Raw genomic sequence first — 17366 nt, forward strand, 5'->3', positions numbered from 1 at the left:
AAATATTTAGTTTACTCAACATGTATTTGCTGAGACTATATTATGTGCCAAATCCTCTGCTAGTGTCTGGAAATATATGGTGAATGAAATAGACATGGACCCTGGCTTCATGGAAATTGCACCGAAGTACTCACCATAGATACCATATAAACTCCCGCTTGGCATCCTTGATAGAAAAATAAATTGGAGAGAGATTTATTTTATAGAAAGTGGCAGCAAGGAATGGGTGAAAGTTAAAGAAAAGCTGGAATCAGTGCTTCTATGGAGACAAGCAATGACTTTCAGTTTAGGAACTTGTACCAAAATCCTAGGGAACAGAATGGTGGGATAGGGTGGCAGGTTGATGCTACAGTAAGGCTGAATCTGACGAAATAGCTATATCTCTGCATCTTTTGGTAGAAACCAAGGCTTTACAACCCAGTGAGAGGAGGCAGTGTGGGTAAAACAGAAGGTGAATCCCCAGGGATTCACTTGATGATTTTTGGAACAGAAGACATTTGTTAAGTTGTTAAGGAGATGGAGGGATATCTCACCTCAGTAGCCTTGAAGCAGAGAGAGGATGACCCTTCAGCTCAAGGGTCACTTACTGGTCTGTATCAAGGGAGGGAGAGCTAGCAGGTGCCAGGGATAGAAGGAAATGCTGTGTGCAGCCGTTGGTGTCCGTTATGAGGCACCCTCATGGACGCCTGCAGAGAAGGTTAGAAGGATTTGGATGGGTGTGGTCCTAAGGACTCCACGATAGGGATTGAGCCAGGGTATTAATTTTGGCGTGGCCCCAGAGAAGTCATGATACCCCAACTCGAAGGCCACCACCTCTTGTTCATTAAGACCTCCCCTCTTTGAGATCAGAACACCAGACCTCAGGCCAAGATCCCTTGAAAGACAGAATGACCAAGGAGGTAAAGTGAGCCTGACTGACCAGTTTCATCATGGGCAGCAGCAACTCCCTTTCGAAATGGAATAAAAGACGAAGGAGAAAAACCAGTGGCCCATGTTGGGAATAGCAGGGTACTTTGTCACGGACTTTGACATAAAAGACAAATGCCTCCTCCCATATCAAACATCCCTTTCCCCTCTGAGCTTTCACACTCTCCCTCCCACTCCTTCTGTTTCAAAACTTCCTACCTCTCCTTACTACCTGTGAACTTTCTTTATCTTACCTAACCTCACCACCACCTGCCCCATGGTGTTAGGTTGGGCTGAACCCAAAACCCAGAACTGCTTACTGTTCTCTGAAAGGCCTTTTCTAGGGGGTACAGGGCTTGATTCTCTGGGGCAGGAGCCAGGATGTGAAAGTAGAGATCTGGGAGAGGTGTTTTTGTGCCTTACACTCCTGTGTCAGCTTATTACATAGTATTTCCTGAAGGCAGCGTTTACCTGGGAGGGAGAATGATGAAGAAAGAACCGAATGACAGGATGGGTGGGAGAAAGTGCATCAGGGGTGCAGCATTCAGTCTCATGTTACAAGTGATGAGAAACTGGGGCTCAGAGAGGCTAAGTGACTCAGCAAATGTCACACAGCTCACAAGTGGCAGAACTAAGCTGTGAACCCCGGTCAAATTTGAATTCCCAGTTCAACTTAGAAATTACATTATACCCACAATAACCATCCCAGTTAACATTTGTTGAGTGTTTATTATGTGCCACGCCTTGCTCTAAGCACATTTTACATGAAATAACTCACCTAATTCTCACAGAAACCATGAAAAAGGTTAATATTCTCCAAGGTAAGCACTCACACCCATTTAAAAGATGAAAAAACTGGGGTCACCCAATTAGTGGGTGACAGCACCAGGATTTAAATCTAGACAGTCCAGCTCCAGAACTCATGTCTTAACTCCTATATCATAGTGACTTTCTAATTTTTGCTTATGATCAATGATCACTTCACTATGCCCTTGACAGAGAAATATATACAGGACAATGTGCACTTAATGGAAGGCAAAGTGATCCTTGACTTTATTAGCTGGGACTTGGGCTGAAAGTCCAATGCAGAGACCTCTGGCAAGATGGGCACGGCAACGTACAGCACACTTTCCCCTAAAATAAGCTTAAACACTTCTAACCCCAACAAGACCCAAGGCCTGCTCTGTTTTAACACCAGGGCTGTATCTCAGGTCTTACCAGCATGAAGTAAGGTCAGATCCCATGGAATGGGTTAAGATTAAGAATCCTTAATCTGCATTCCAGATTGTAAGGAGGTAGAACTCAAAGCCTGCAGAGGGATTTAAATTTGGCCAAAGAGTTTGGACTCAGGTGAAGAAACATCAATGAAGAAGGTTAAAATCATTTGCTTGAGGATCTCAACCTAGAATTGTTTAGATCATATCATGGGCCACTGCTTTAGGAACCTCGCTCTCCAGGCTAAGTTAGAAGCCAGTGTCTTGGAACTTGTACTCCAAGCAGATACAAGGAGGGGTAAGACTTAATGTTGAGTGCCCCCAAATTTCAACTTTGACTTTCTGAAACCCCCTTTTTGCAATCAGGCTTGAGGTCAAAGTGGCCCCAGCTGTAGGGGACAGAGAATGAGAAGATACTAAAGACATCTTTGGCATATGGTGGTCCAGAAAATGTGCTTAACTTCCAATGGGGACATCTTGGAACCACCCTGGAGGTCAGTAAGGAAGTAGAGAAGTGAAGTTATTGGCCAAATCCCACTTGTGCTGATTTATTCCCTTATCCCACAGTTGTCAGGAGTCTCAGAGGGAATGTTCCACTTTATTCTTCCACTTTAACCATTTCACAGAATGTGAAACCATTTGAATGGAGTCTCTAAAACAATGGGCTTAGCTCCTGGCACTTAGATGCCCTTTTCTTCCTCTCAGTGCCCACGTGTAAAAACACAGGTTCCAGTTCTACCTTTTCCCTTCTGAGCTGTGTGACATTGGGCATGTTACTTAACCTCTCTGAGCCCTGGATTCCCATTTGTAAAACTGTGAAAGATGACACTGATGGTACCTAATTCAGTGGATAATTATAAGGGTTAAATGAAAGAGGTGTAAAATGCCTAGCATCATGCTTGGCACATTGTAAGACCATAATAGATGTTGCTAATGCATTATTTTTTTCCTAGCTTTACTGAGGTATAATTGGCAAACAAAACTTGCACGTATGTAAGGTGTACAACATGATGTTTTGATATACATATACGTTGTGAATGTTTAACACAGTCAAGCTAATTAACATATTCACTATTTCAAAAGTGGGAGAATGCCACTGAAACAAGTTCCATTTGAAACCAACTCAGGGATTTTCACTACCCCCAGATCTGCCTTGTTAGCCAGTGAAGAAATTCCACATGCTTCCCCACCAGTGTCTTCCAAGCCAGCAGTGCCCCCCTCATGCTGCTGCCGAGTTCCACAGCAGTCACTGGGCCACGTCGGATGGGCAGGTGCATGTGGCCCGAGGGAAGGACAGACAAGAGGGACTGGCAGACGACGCCAGGAGACATGAAGTCAGAACCCAAGATTCTGGGAACCGTGCACGCTACAAGGCTCCCTCTGTCCCAGCAAGTTCCAGGACTCTTCTCCCTAGAAAGTTTTTGAAAAGAAAGAGAAAAAAAGAGGAAGAGAGAGAAAGCACTATTTTGCTGACTTTAAGAGCCCTGACTTTTTAATCCAGGCTTCCAAAGAGAAAATGGTTTCTGCTCCACAATTTCTTTGGAGTCAATGATCCCGAATGCATTCCTTGAAACAGGTTCTCATAAACCTGTATACGCACAAGTAAAAAAGATAATGAAGTGCTCCAGTTCTGAGAAGCAGCAGTCCTTGACAATTAAAAGACCCCAAATGCATTCATCTCAACTTCTTCTCTTCTTGGACCCAAAGACCTTTCTTCTCATTCTCACTCATTCTCATAATAATTCAATCAAAGCAGCACCCTGAGCATGTTTTCTTGTCCAGTTAGAAGCAGTCCTTGTATAGAATACAAAATAAATAAGAGAATGGGGCCCCGATTCTCAAAGAACTTAGACCAGGGGCAAGGTAAATTCAATTATTTGCCCCACCAGTCAGGTGCTAGAGCTATAACGGTGTCCCATATACAGTCTTTAACCATACGGAGGTTAAAATCTATTGAAAATAGGTAGTGGGCAAAGCCAAAGTTAAACTCAGGGGCTCGGATAAGTGGTGAGGACACAGGGAAGAAGCTGAAAGTGTAACGGGACAAGGCTGATACTGAACCCAAGTTCGGCTTCTCGCCACTCAAAAGGCCAATAGTTGAGAGACAAGTGTTGGCGGAAAAGGGAAAGTTGCTTTATTCAGGAAGCCAGCAACCTGGGCAGATAGTAGACTAATGTCCTAAGACCATGTTCAAGTTGCCGGTTAGGAGACAAAGCTTTCCAAGGCAGTGTGAGGACGTGGGCTGCAGGGCGTGGGATCAGCTTGTGCTCAGTTCTCCGATTGGTTGGCATCAAGGTGAGGTTTTGAGCATCACCAACCTTCTAGTTTCAACCCATCTGGGGTCTACGTGCTTGCGGTTAGCAGTTTTCATCTGGTGGAGGTCTGCTTCCTGTTAAAACAACTTAGGAATGTGCGTCAGACCTTTAGCTGTATCTTTCAGGGCACTGGGAGTTTGGTAACTCTGCTAAGTGGCTGGTTTGTAGTCTAAAGTGTTACCAGTTTCCTGGCCCAGCAAGTATTCTTTGTTTCTACATCTTCCTATTTCCCAATCATTAACTCTTGAACCAACCTTTTGAGACTCAGGGGAGGACCTGGGAGACTAAAGCAAAACGCAGTTTCAACCCTCCCCCTTTTCTTTGATCCCCCTCAACCTGGAGGGGGACACGTGCTGGACAAGAACGGGAATAACATTTTGTATAGAGACTGCAGAGGAGTGCCTGCTCTGTGCCAACACTATGAAGGATGCTTTGCATGTACTGTATTGTTTAATTTGACAAGGAAGGGGTAGAGACTGTGCCACTTTGTGAGGAAATTGACTGCCTCCAGATCTTAGAAAGGGTGTGATGGAAGAACCCAGATTTGAAGCCAGGCCTCACTCTAAGTGTGTGTTCTTTCAGCAATCACAGAAGTGCTACAGCTTAAGACGCTGGATCCAGGGAACAAGGAATTGATTGGCTCCCAATAAGTGGTGCTAGCAGAGCAAAGTCCTCCTTTGGTATTGAGGGTCACTGAAACGGGCGTGACTCACCACAGACTGAATATGTGCACTGTTATCTCCCTGCCTCAGGAGAAAGCCTCCTGCTTTGGAGAGTCTCCGTTTCCAGCTCCCCTTTGAGTGAAATGAAAGGTCCCACCATTTGTTCCTGGGAAGCATCAGTATTGGTTTTGTAGGGCGGCCACAGCAAGTTACCACACACTTGTGGTGAAAAGTTTAAACAACAGAAATGTATTGCCTCCCAGTTCTGAAAGCCAGGAGTCCCTAATTCAATCAAGGTATCAGCAAGGCCATGCACCCTCTGAAGTTTCTAGGGGTGAATCTGTCCTTGCTTCGTCCAACTTATGGTGGCTCTGGGTGTTCCTCGGTTGTGGCAGCATAACTCCAATCTCTGCCTCTATCTTCACATGGCTTTCTTCCCTGTGTCTCTGTGTCCTCTCTTCTTTTTATAAAGAAACAAGTCATTGGATGTGGGACCTACCCTACATCCAGGATGATATCTTGATGTCCTTAATTAAATATACTTGCAGAGACCCTATTTCCAAATGAAGTCATATTCTGAGGTTCCGAATGGAACCTCATCATCTATTTCTTTGCTGTATAAAGACAACTAGATGTTAGTCAACTCAAAATAGTTCTTTCCTAAGCTTCATACTAGGACATAAGGAAAAAGTGGAAAGGACATGGTCTACGCTAACCTGAAAAGTTTTTATGATTTGAGAGGTGTGGTAGTGACAGTATAGTATATGAGCTGGGAGATAATGCTTTTAGTATTAAACCCATTGTTTACCCACAGTGGGACCTTGGATAATTTATTTAACATCTCTAGGAGCTCCATTTCTCAGATAAGGAAATGGAGGCTTACCGAGGTTTAGAAATAGCTAACCACCCACCAAAGATTGTTGTTAACTCTTCAGTAGTATAGGTTATTGCTTCAAAGTAATTGACCAGCCAAACATTACATTTCAAGTTCACCTTTCATCTTTTTGTTGTTGTTGTTGTTGTTGTTTTGCGGTACGTGGGTCTCTCACTGTTGTGGCCTCTCCCGTTGCAGAGCACAGGCTCCGGACGCGCAGGCTCAGCGGCCATGGCTCACGGGCCCAGCCGCTCCACGGCACGTGGGATCTTCCCAGACTGGGGCACGAACCCGTGTCCCCTGCATCTGCAGGCGGACTCTCAACCACTGCACCACCAGGGAAGCCCTTACCTTTCATCTAATTGGGCCCTTTGCAAAGATCTTGCCAATGGAATGTGTGTCACCTCCAAGCTGAGTTGGCTAAGTGGTTACCCTTCTTCTATCCTCTATTCCCCCGTATCCAGATTGAAGAAAGAGGATTCTGAGGGCTTCTGAGAGGGTGGAGCCCCCAGATGGGCAGAACCTGAGTTCCTGAATCACCATATGGGAGGCCACCCAATAACAAGGAGCACAAATGTCAAACTCTTAAGTGCCCAAGAAACAAACATCTATTACATATCCCTTACATTTGGGACTTCATTTGTCATCGCATATAATATCACCCTAAATAACACCTTACCCAGAGTTATGAAATGAGTGGGCTGAGATGCAACTAAAATCTTCCTTTCAGCCCCATATTCTTCCCACCATACTTCCCTGTTCCAAGATGTGAAAGGGAACAGGATCTGGACTCGGGCCAGGATCTCCATCCTAGAATCAAGATGAGCATTTGGCTGGAATAGAGCTTATCCTAAATCTCTTAGGAAACTGAGTTTGATGGAAGCAGTACAGAAAAGCAAGTGCTAAAGGGCGTCACTGAGTAAAACTGGAAATGTAGATTGAGTGAATCAGCAGGAAGGTTGCTGAGGGTGAGTTCAAGGCCAAAACTGGAGGGAAATCTCCACATCAATGGGTGAGTCCTCAGCTTCTGCCAGAGGAGGTGTCTTTGAGATGCAGGGTAACCTCTTTCAGACCTGCTGCTTCCTCATTTTCCATACAACCAACCCAACACAGAACAACTTCTCAAAGATGTTTTATTGTTCTTTTAATAAACCTAAGTCTCTCTTCTCTCTCCTGCCCCCAATGGGCCTACTGTTAAAAAATCCCTAACAACGAATTCAAACATCAGATATTAAAAGTCAACTGTTGAAGTTTAAAAAATAAAATAAAAAGAACGCTTTCTTGTACAGCACAGTGCTTTGAAAAGCCTTTATATTTCCCATTATTGAAGTGATGGTGTTTTATTCAGCCCAGCATAAGAAATTTGAAGCCATTGTAGAATATCCAGTGCAAGTTTGCAGATGGGATTTTCTGTCTGAGATTAAAGGCATGTTTGAGCAAATGCTTAGCATTTTATTATACATAGGAGATCCCATCAGAGCTCGGGCTCGGCTAGGTGGTGGAAAGTCCTTTACTGCTGCATTGAATACCTTGTGTTATACTAAGTTTTGTACTTTCACAGCACTGGATTTGAAGCCTGACAGACTTGATTTCAGGAATTCATCATAAGGTTTTGGGCTTTGGAACCCAAAACCGTACTCAGATCCAGCCACCCTGGATCAGAGACACTTACAAAGGACAATCACAAATGGGAAAACTCAGTAAAATTTTATCATTAGTTGGGCTTGTGTCTAAAGGCCCCTGCAGAGCTCTCTGATAAATTTAACTGGAGAATGAAGAGGTTCACCTGAAGCCTGGGAGAAAAGGATCTACTCCAGCCCCATGGGACCAAACCCTGCATTCACCAGATGACAACATTCAAGTTTGAGAGAGAAAGAGAGAAGGACGGGAAGAGAGAAAAGAAAGATAGAGAAGCTATTATCATCCTAGTGCTGCCTTTGTATGAACAGTCACCCTACCCACTAGGATGCGGAGCCTAATCAGATTTCTCAAATTTACCTGTCACAGGAAGAAATCCTGCGTGAAGGGTGAAAGGAAAGCAAGGTTGCAGGGGGAAGGGAGACAAATCATTTGGACACATCTCACATCCTAAAAAGCTAGCCTTCCTCAAAACCCAACCCTCCCTCTTACTATTTGTGTGCCCTTGGGACAGTCATTGGTCCTTCTGCTTTGACTTTCCTCAGATGATTGACAGGGGCAATAAAAGGAATGAAATACATAAAGTTTCTAAAGCAATGCCAGGACTCTGTAGAGGTGGTACCATTCCCAGGTCAGACCAAAATAGGGCCCTAGAGATTAGGTAGAAGGCTGAGCTGAAGGTGGAGGTCAGGGGGCCTCAGGTGGCAAAGTAAGGAGGATGCAGGTCTGAGGCAGATTCAAAAGTAGGATGACAAGTCAAGAATGAGAACAAGTACTGAAATTCCTGGTTTGGAAGAAATAAGAGCCAGGCTCACCCTGGGGCTGGAGGACACGTCACCGTCACCATGAGATCCTCAGATAGATTAGTTATCCAAGGATATTCCTTTTTCCTCTGATTCAGAGGCTGGTTAGTTCCAGAGCCTGAGGCAAGCCAAGCTTGCTATGGGGGCTAAATGGCCTGTGGTGTAGGGGATTGGAGAAATACGGGGGCAGGGAGCCAGGCAGGTTTATAACGAATTCCAGGTGCCAACCTACAAAGGAAGTGGAGTCTGGCAATCACAGGCCCAAGAACTGCCCACACTTTTGACAACTGTCATTTGGTTTAATTGTTCTGAGGCAGCATTGCTCAGCACTAAGTACACTGAGGAGGCTTGCAGGGAACTTGGATTTTCTGGTGGCCACTGTGGCATGATGAACAACTGAATAACTCTAACAAAGTTGGGGGGGGCAGGGGAGGGAAGGGGACAGCTGTGAAGGGAACTGTGCTGCTCTACTGTTCTGGCAGAAAAATATCGAGGACTCAGAGCTCAGCAGCTCCTCTTCTGGGCATGTGCAAAGGATTTTCCTTAACCAGAGCTATTAGGTGAAGATTATAGAAAGTAAACAGTAATTACTTATATTTATTAAGCATTTATAATTTTCAAAGCACTGCGTAAGTGCTTTCTAAGGATTATCTCATTTAACCCTCTAAATAACCCTATGGATTCAGAACAATTATATACCAATTGTTTAGATGAAGAAACTGAGGTTTATGAATGTTAAATAATTTACCCAAGCACACATGGCTGGTCAGCAGCCCATCAGGAACTCACACCAATGCCCATACCCCAAGCTACATTGCCATGTTGCCAGGAAACTAAGGACCCGATGAAAGCACACATTTGGTGCCATTTCCACTAGGATACATTTGGCTGCAAGTAATAGATTGTTTGAGAGTAGCTGAGAGCCTAGGAATAGTTACTATTTGCTTAATAAATTCAGTACGTCATCAATGTAAGGTCTCTGGCCAAAGTTTCTGAGGTTTTCTTGGCCTATCCCTTGTGGTCAAAAGGTCTTGCTACAGCTACAAGTATTACACCCCACCTAACAGCTACCACCCCATTTCTCTGTTCCCCTTTACAGGGAGGGTCATCAAAATATGGGATTGGCCAGAAAGTTCGTTCGGGTAGTGAAGGAACAACCCGAACAAACTTTTTGGCCAGCCCAATCATTTTTCCATGCCCTCTTGTTTCTCCTTCACCTCCAGCTATTCTCTCTGGAACCCAATCCAATCAAGCTATTTCTTTTTTCTACCCATCCCACTGAAACTGCCTCTTTGAAGGTCACCAATAATCTCCACATTGTCCAATCCTAGAGTCAATTGTCAGTCCTCATTTACTTAACCCATTAGCAGCATTTGATACACACGACAACTCCCTCCTTTTTGAAACACGGTCTTGCTTTGCTTCCAGGATATCACTCACTCTTGGTCCCTCTTTCTGGTCATTGTATCTCAGTCCCTCTGCTGGCTTCTCCCCATCTTTTTCAACTTCCAAATGTTGGTATGCCTCAGGGCGCAGGAGTTAGACCTCATGGCCCTGTGCCTCATACACAATCCTTAGGTAACATAATCCAGCAAGGCTTTAAAAACCATTCGTAACCTCATCACTCAAAATCTGTCTCCAGCCCTAACTTCTAGACCTAAATATAAAACTGACTTTTGAACACCTCCACTCAGGTGTCTTCAAAGTTTACGTGCCCCAAACAGAACTTCTGATCTCATTCGCTCTCCCAAACTTAATTCTTCTTCAGTTTGACCCTCCTTAGTACATGACAGCTCTATTCCTCCAGTCACTCAAGTCTAAAGTATTGGAATTGTCTTTGTCTTTCACTTTTATCGCCCCACATCCAATCCATCAGAAAATTTTGTTGGGTCTATCTTTGAAATAAATCTATAATCAGACCGCTTCTCATCACTTCTACTACCTGTCTGGTCCAAACCACCCTTATCTCTTATGTGGGCTATGCTCTCTTTGTCTCCACTTTTGGCCTATTACATTCCATTCTCCAAAGAGCAGTCAGACTCATGTTTTAAACACACAAATCACTCCCGAACTCTAAATGTTTTAACAGCCTTCTTACTCACCCAGTCCCCTTCCAGAACCTAAATAAGCCCATTCTCTGCCCTTCACTACCTCTCTGATCTTAATTCCTATCACTCTCAACCTATCTCAGTGTAACTGTGGGCTCTGATCTACTAATAGGTTATATAATCAATTTAGATAGTCATGACCAGAATTTTTAATGAAATAAATAGAATAGACAACATCAGAGTGCAATGCACAGGATAAGGGTAAGTATTCCTTTGTGAAATTTTGAATTCAGTGTGTGTGTGTGTGTGTGTGTGTATGTAAGTATGCATGTGTGTGTGCAAGTGAGTGTGTGTGTACTCTGTTCCAATAGAAAATTTATGTCTCACTCTGGGTCATGGTCCAAAACTTTGAGCCCTAGCTAACTCTGCTCCAATCATTCAGATTCCTTTTTAATTTTTTCAACATGCCAATCATACTACTGCCTGAAGGACTTTGCCCTCTGCCTGGAATTCTCTTGCACCAGATATCTGCTTTCTTACTTCTTTTCAATCATTTCTCAGGGTTCCCCTGATGAGAGAGGTCTTCTCCGGTCACATTGTATAAAATAGCACACCATCTCTATCTGCCCTAGCCTGCTTAAATTTTTTTTCATATTGATTCTCACCACTTGACATACTATAGATTAATTTTTTCAACTAGTTCCTTGTCTGCCTTCCTGCAGTATAAGTTCCATCAGGGTAAGGATTTTTCTGTCCTGTTCATTAATGTTTCCTGGCAAACAGTGGGGACTCAATAAATATTTTTCAAATGAATGAATTATACAACTCAAATAATACCCTTTCTAGAAATGGGAATAAGGAATTCTCCCAGGATATTTGATCTCTCTCGTTAATAAGAGGTAGGAGAAGCCTCCTTTGAAAGGCTAGGTATACTCAAAATTGGGAAGGAAGAAGATAGACACCAGGGTGGAATCGTGAGCTAAAAGCTTACAGCTTCTTTAAATGAGCTCCTTACCCAGCAGACCAGTATTGGCCTCTGTGTCTGGGCATCACATGGGAAGCCTTCTTATCTGCCATCCCCTGCTCCTGGCTCAGACTCAGGACAGGCCCCAGCTCCATTTTAAGTAGCAGTGAGAGTTTAGTTGGTCCATCTCAGGGTATAACAACACATTCATATCCCAAAATGTTTAATGAACATTTCTGCGTGAGGCACTGCTCTAAGTTCTGGAGATAAAGCTGTGAGTAATATAGACAAAGTCCCTGTTCTGATGAAGCTGATGTGGTAATAAATTTTAGAATAATTAAACTAATAAAGTAGTTTCAGCTTAATGTAAGTGCTGTGAAGAAAATTAAATAGGGTAATGTGATAGAGTGACAGAAGGTGGAGGAACAGAACAATATTAAACCAGGCAGGTTAGGGAAAACTTCTCTGGAAAGGTACATTTGAGCAGAGATAGGGAAAATTATGTGGCAGGTTATATCACTGCTCTTCCAAATATAGGCAGACCTCGCTGTGCACAGGAGTGTGAGATAATAAAAATGGCCATGCAAGTGGAACAAAGCAATCTTAACAACGGGAACAATTATGATTGTTCCATGGCCTTGAAAAATGTTTGTCAAAACATCACTCTTACTACCGTTTGGAAATCTATAGAGAAATGAGAAAATTTAAAAATGAATACAGTAGTTCTATTTTCCTTCCTAGGTAACCCGTCTCTGTGATAGGATTATATGTTTCTGCCTCATCCCCATTAGATTTGCTGAGGATAGTGGAATGTAACTTCAGAGCAAAGTTTTAAGAGCTAGCTCTTGGTTCACGTCTCTCTTTTCCATCTCAGTGGGGTCTGCTCCATAAGCTAGCGAAGTAAGGTGATGTGGAACAAAACTACAGACAACCCCCAGGGCTCCTGTAAGTTTAATGAGAAACTAACCTTTATTGTTCTAAGCCAGTGGTTCTTAAACTTCAGTGTACACTGAAAGCAACCAGAGGGTTTGGTAAAACAAGAGAGATGAGACCCATCACAAAGTTTTTCATTCAGGAGGTCTGGAGTAGAGACCAAGAATCTGCATTTCTACCAAGTTCCTAGGTGATACTGATGCTGACTGTCCAGTGACCACACTTTGAGAATCACTGTTCTAAGCCACTAATATTTGGGGGCTCAGTTGTTATGTGGCATAACTTAGCCTGCACTAACTGGTATAGAGCAGAACAAACGAGTTATGTACAGATAGAGAAAAAGAGCAATTCAAGTAGAAGTTCCCTCAGGGCTTTGGAATTAAACAGTTTGGAATTAAAACCCTGACAACTACTTATCATATGTCAGGCATTGTGCCAAGATTCATGAAAATGAGTGAGAGTTCCTGCTCTCAAGAAGTTTATATCCTTCGAATGTTTATCTAGATTTAAAAAAAAAAGACTCTACTTTCATTACCCAGCAAAGTAACGTTTACGATTCCTCTAGGTGACTTTACACTGAATCAAAATGGACCAATTTGAATATTTCTCCCAGAAATTTAAAATTTGATTTTAGATATTCTAGTTAAGCCTGACCTGTACTTACAGACGATGTTAACTCAAGATTCTATTGTGTGGCCAAGGATAGCTTGGCATGTGTAATGAGGAGTAAAAAAAGAAAGCCTTAGAAGGATATGAAATAATGGTTCAAAGAAAAGTAAACATATGAGTTAAAGAGATTGTCCTGATGTCTTTCCAGATTCTGGTTCCAATTTTTTCCTGAGACTCAGCTACTTTCTTTCCCTTGGGTGACATGAGACATATATTTTTATAATGAAGCCCTCTGATCCCTCCTATATATATATATATTTTTTTGCTTTAGCAATCTCCAGTGGATATCTATAAATTACTCTTAAAGAATTATAAGAATGGCGCTTTTAAACAAAGAAATACAATATACTGTGAGAAGTATAATGGCATTAGCCCATTGGATATACTCGGAATGGTTTTGATGAGTTTGATCATCCTAACAGCTCTGGCAAACACATTATCCTTATGCTCTAAAACTGCAAGACAGATGTAATGATATGTTTCTTTGCCAGTATTTAAATATATAATAACTCATTAAATTCTCATCTGACCAGACACTGCTTTTAGACAGGATGCCGTATAGGGGATTGTAGGAGGTGGGATGTTTGTTCTCAGAGCCAAGGAGGGAGTAGTCTTAGAAGGAAGAGACTTTTATGTTAAGGGTTTACCTTTTCCACCCCAATCTCAACCCCAGGTACTGGAAGGGTCCCCTGCTTGGTCTTAGTAACCAACTTAGACATGCTCCTTGCACAAAAGAACTTGAATTCTTACCTTGATCATTGATGTGTGACATTATCTGCTGCCGGAAATGTTTGTTCTCATTTTCAAACTGAGGTCTGTTCAGGGCACACACTACCGATGGACTGATGAGGCATAACTGCATCTGCAGGTGCATTCATTTCTTCCTCCGTCCATCTAGCTATCCAGCCAGGCAGCCAATCATCCATTCATTATTCATTAAAAATCGAATTCTCAGTCACCTATCATGAGTCAGATCTCATGTTTTAGATATTCAGACACTGCAGATATAAACGTGAATACGATATTATTCCTACCTTCCAGAAGTCTAAAGTAGTCAAGACTACTTATGGTAGTCAAGAGCGTAGACTTTGGAGTTTCTTCATCTTTAAAATGATGACTTGTTCATCATAACTTATTTTAAATATTCATTGAGGTAATGCATGTAAATAAAGCACTAAGAACAGTCTGGTATTCCGATAGGCATTTAAGTATTTGCATGGGGTGTGTGTGTGTGTGTGTGTGTGTGTGTGCGTGTGTCTCCATACTTTTACTTTTAACCTATGTCCTTATATTTAAAGTGGTTTCTTGTAAATAACATAGTCTCATGTTAATTCTTTATCCAATCTGAGCATCTTTGGAGTATTATACCATTTTGATTTAATGTAATCATCAGTATGATTGTGTATTAAACTACCATATTGCACATTTGTTTTCTTTTTATTCCATCTGTTCTTTGTTCCTTTTTTGCTATTTTCCTGCCTTCTTTTGAATTAATTCAGTACATTTTAGTATTTTGTTTTCTCTCTATGATTGGCTTCTTGACTATACTTCTTTCATTTATTTTCTTCGCGGTTGCTCTCAAGTTTACATTATACAACTTTCACTAATCACTGTACCTTCAAACAGTATTATACCACTTCATGGATAGCATAAGAATTTTATAGCCATGCACTTCCTTGTCCCCCTTCACATCCTTTGTTTGTGATATTTTTATCTTACAGTTCTTTTCCTACATGTGTTATAAACCTCACAATATATTGCTAAAACTTTTGCTTTAAACAGTTAACTTCTAAAGTAATTAAAAATGAGAAAAAGGGAATTCCCTCCTGGTCCAGTTGTTAGGATTCAGCGCTTTCACAGCTGTGGCCCCGGGTTCAGTCTCTGGTGGGGGAACTAAGATCCTGCAAGCTGGGTGGCACAGCCAAAAAAAAAAGAGAGAGAGAGAAAGTATCTTATATTTATTCCAATATTTGCCACTTCTGGTGGTGTTTATTACTCAAAGTAGACTGAAATTTCTATCTGATATCATTCTCCTTCTGCTTAAATAGCTTAACAATTCTCATAATGTATTTTGTTCTTAAATTGGCCCAGCTTTATTTTTCCGATTATTTTTGAAAACTATTTTCATTGAATAAACAATTTTTCTGGTTCAGTCAAATATGTCACTCCAATGTCTTCTTGCTTATATAAATTTTGATGAGAAGTCTGCTGTGATGGTTAAATTTGTTCCTCTGCATGTATATGATTTTCTTTTGCTCTGGCTTTTCTTATTTTCCCATTATTACTAGTTTTTAGCAATTTAGTTACATTTGTGTCATTTTCTGTTTTTAATCCTTCGAAATTTTTATTGGAGTATAGTTGATTTACAATGTTGTGTTACTTTCTGCTATATAGCAAAGTGAATCAGTTATACATATACATATATCCACTCTTTTTTAGATTCCTATCCCATATAGGTCATTACAGAGTATTGAGTAGAGTTCCCTGTGCTATACAGTAGGTCCTTATTAGTTATCTGTATTATATATAGTAGTGTGTATACGTCAATCCCAATCTCCCAATTTATCTCTCCCCTCCTTTCCCCCCAGTAACCGTAAGATTTTTTTCTACATCTGTGACTCTATTTCTGTTTTGCTAATTTTCTTAATGTTTGGTCTTCTTAGGAATCGTGAGCTCTTTGGTTCTGTGAGCATAGAGTTTTCATCAAATATGGACTTTTTTTAGCCCTTATTTCTTTAAATACTCTTTCTGTTCCCCACTTCCTTCTGAAATTCTAAACACATATGTTAGATTGTTTGACATTCATGCACAGAACATGGCAGAATTTCTTGTAGCCTATTATGAAATATGTGAGTTCTCTAAGGTTGGGGTTCCTGAGCAGTGATGCAAACACTCCTGGGCCCCTCTATATCGCTCCTGTGGGATTTGGGAGGCCAGGAAAATCGGAAGTTCATGCTGCCTGCTGTGCTGTGAGCAATCAATGCCCTTTGGTTCTAACTCAGGAATTTCATGTCTTCTGCCAGCATCCAGGGAAATGTAGCAGTACATCACAGTCCTTGACAGCTGACTCCATGTCACACCCTACACCACACAGTCTAGGCTAATTGTGACAATTCTGTCCCCTTTTATAGACATACTTAGGTATGGACATGAGCTCTGATTGTAGCCAATGAGATATGAGAGGAAGCTAACATCATGGTGCTTGTGGACAACGCTACCTGTTTTCCAAGAGAAAGAGAAGAAGGAAGAGGAGGACAGGAAGGAGAAGAGGAAGAGGAGGAGGTGAGGGGGAGGGGAAGGAGGGAAGGAGGAGAAAGAGAGGGAGGAGATTTCTTCGCTCTGTTTCTCTGTTTCTGTAGGATGGTGACGTCTGAAACTAACAGAAACTGATTGAACCTGGTTAAAAAAAAAATAAGGGGGGTGCTTCCCTGGTGGCGCAGTGGTTGAGAGTCCGCCTGCTGATGCAGGGGACACGGGTTCGTGCCTTGGTCCGGGAAGATCCCACATGCCGCGGAGCGGCTGGGCCCGTGAGCCATGGCCGCTGAGCCTGCGCGTCCGGAGCCTGTGCTCCGCAACGGGAGAGGCCACAACAGTGAGAGGCCTGCGTACCGCAAAAAAAATAAAATAAAAATAAGGAAGGAAGTTTATCTCAAGGAAGCAAAGTCTAAACATAGGAAGCTTCCAGGGCTAGTTGATCCAGTAACTCAACCATGTGGTCAAGGACTCAGATGTTTTCCATGTTTCTGCTCTGCCATTTTCAGCATTTTTTTTTTACTAATCTTTAGACTGATAACAAATGACTACTCATCCAAACACATTTAGAGGAAAAGCAGGGTAACAGCCTGTGCTGCTCCCACTTGCTTCTCCATTCTGCTCCACTGCCCTGCCGTCTTCCTCCTCCACCTCTCCCCACTTCCCCTTCTCTCCCACGTCCCCTTCCCCTCACCCACCCCCCACCAGAGATAGCCAAGTCTGAAACCACAGAGGGGGGATGCTGCTTGAAGCACTGAAGAGGGCCGTCCTGATGATGCTATGTTCACCAAGAAGGAGGCTGCTATGGCTAAAGCTAGGATCATCCCAGAAGGATGCTGCTTTTTCTGGAGACACTGCCAAAAGCAGAAAGAGAGAAAGCAAATATAAGGCTTTTCCCCCTCTGACAGTATCTCCGTGTTGGCAAAACTGAACAAGAAGCCAGATGGCCGGGGTGTTCAGGAAATGTAATTTACACAGGCTTCCAGCCTCAGCATTACAGAAAGAAGTAAAGGCATATTACCTCTACTGGAGAAAGGAAAATGCGCTGGAAGGAAGAAGCTGCTGCTGCTGATGGTGGTGATGAAGAC

This window comes from Globicephala melas, chromosome 10 (genome assembly GCF_963455315.2).
Source record: "Globicephala melas chromosome 10, mGloMel1.2, whole genome shotgun sequence".
In the NCBI taxonomy this organism is placed as follows: Eukaryota; Metazoa; Chordata; class Mammalia; order Artiodactyla; family Delphinidae; genus Globicephala; species Globicephala melas.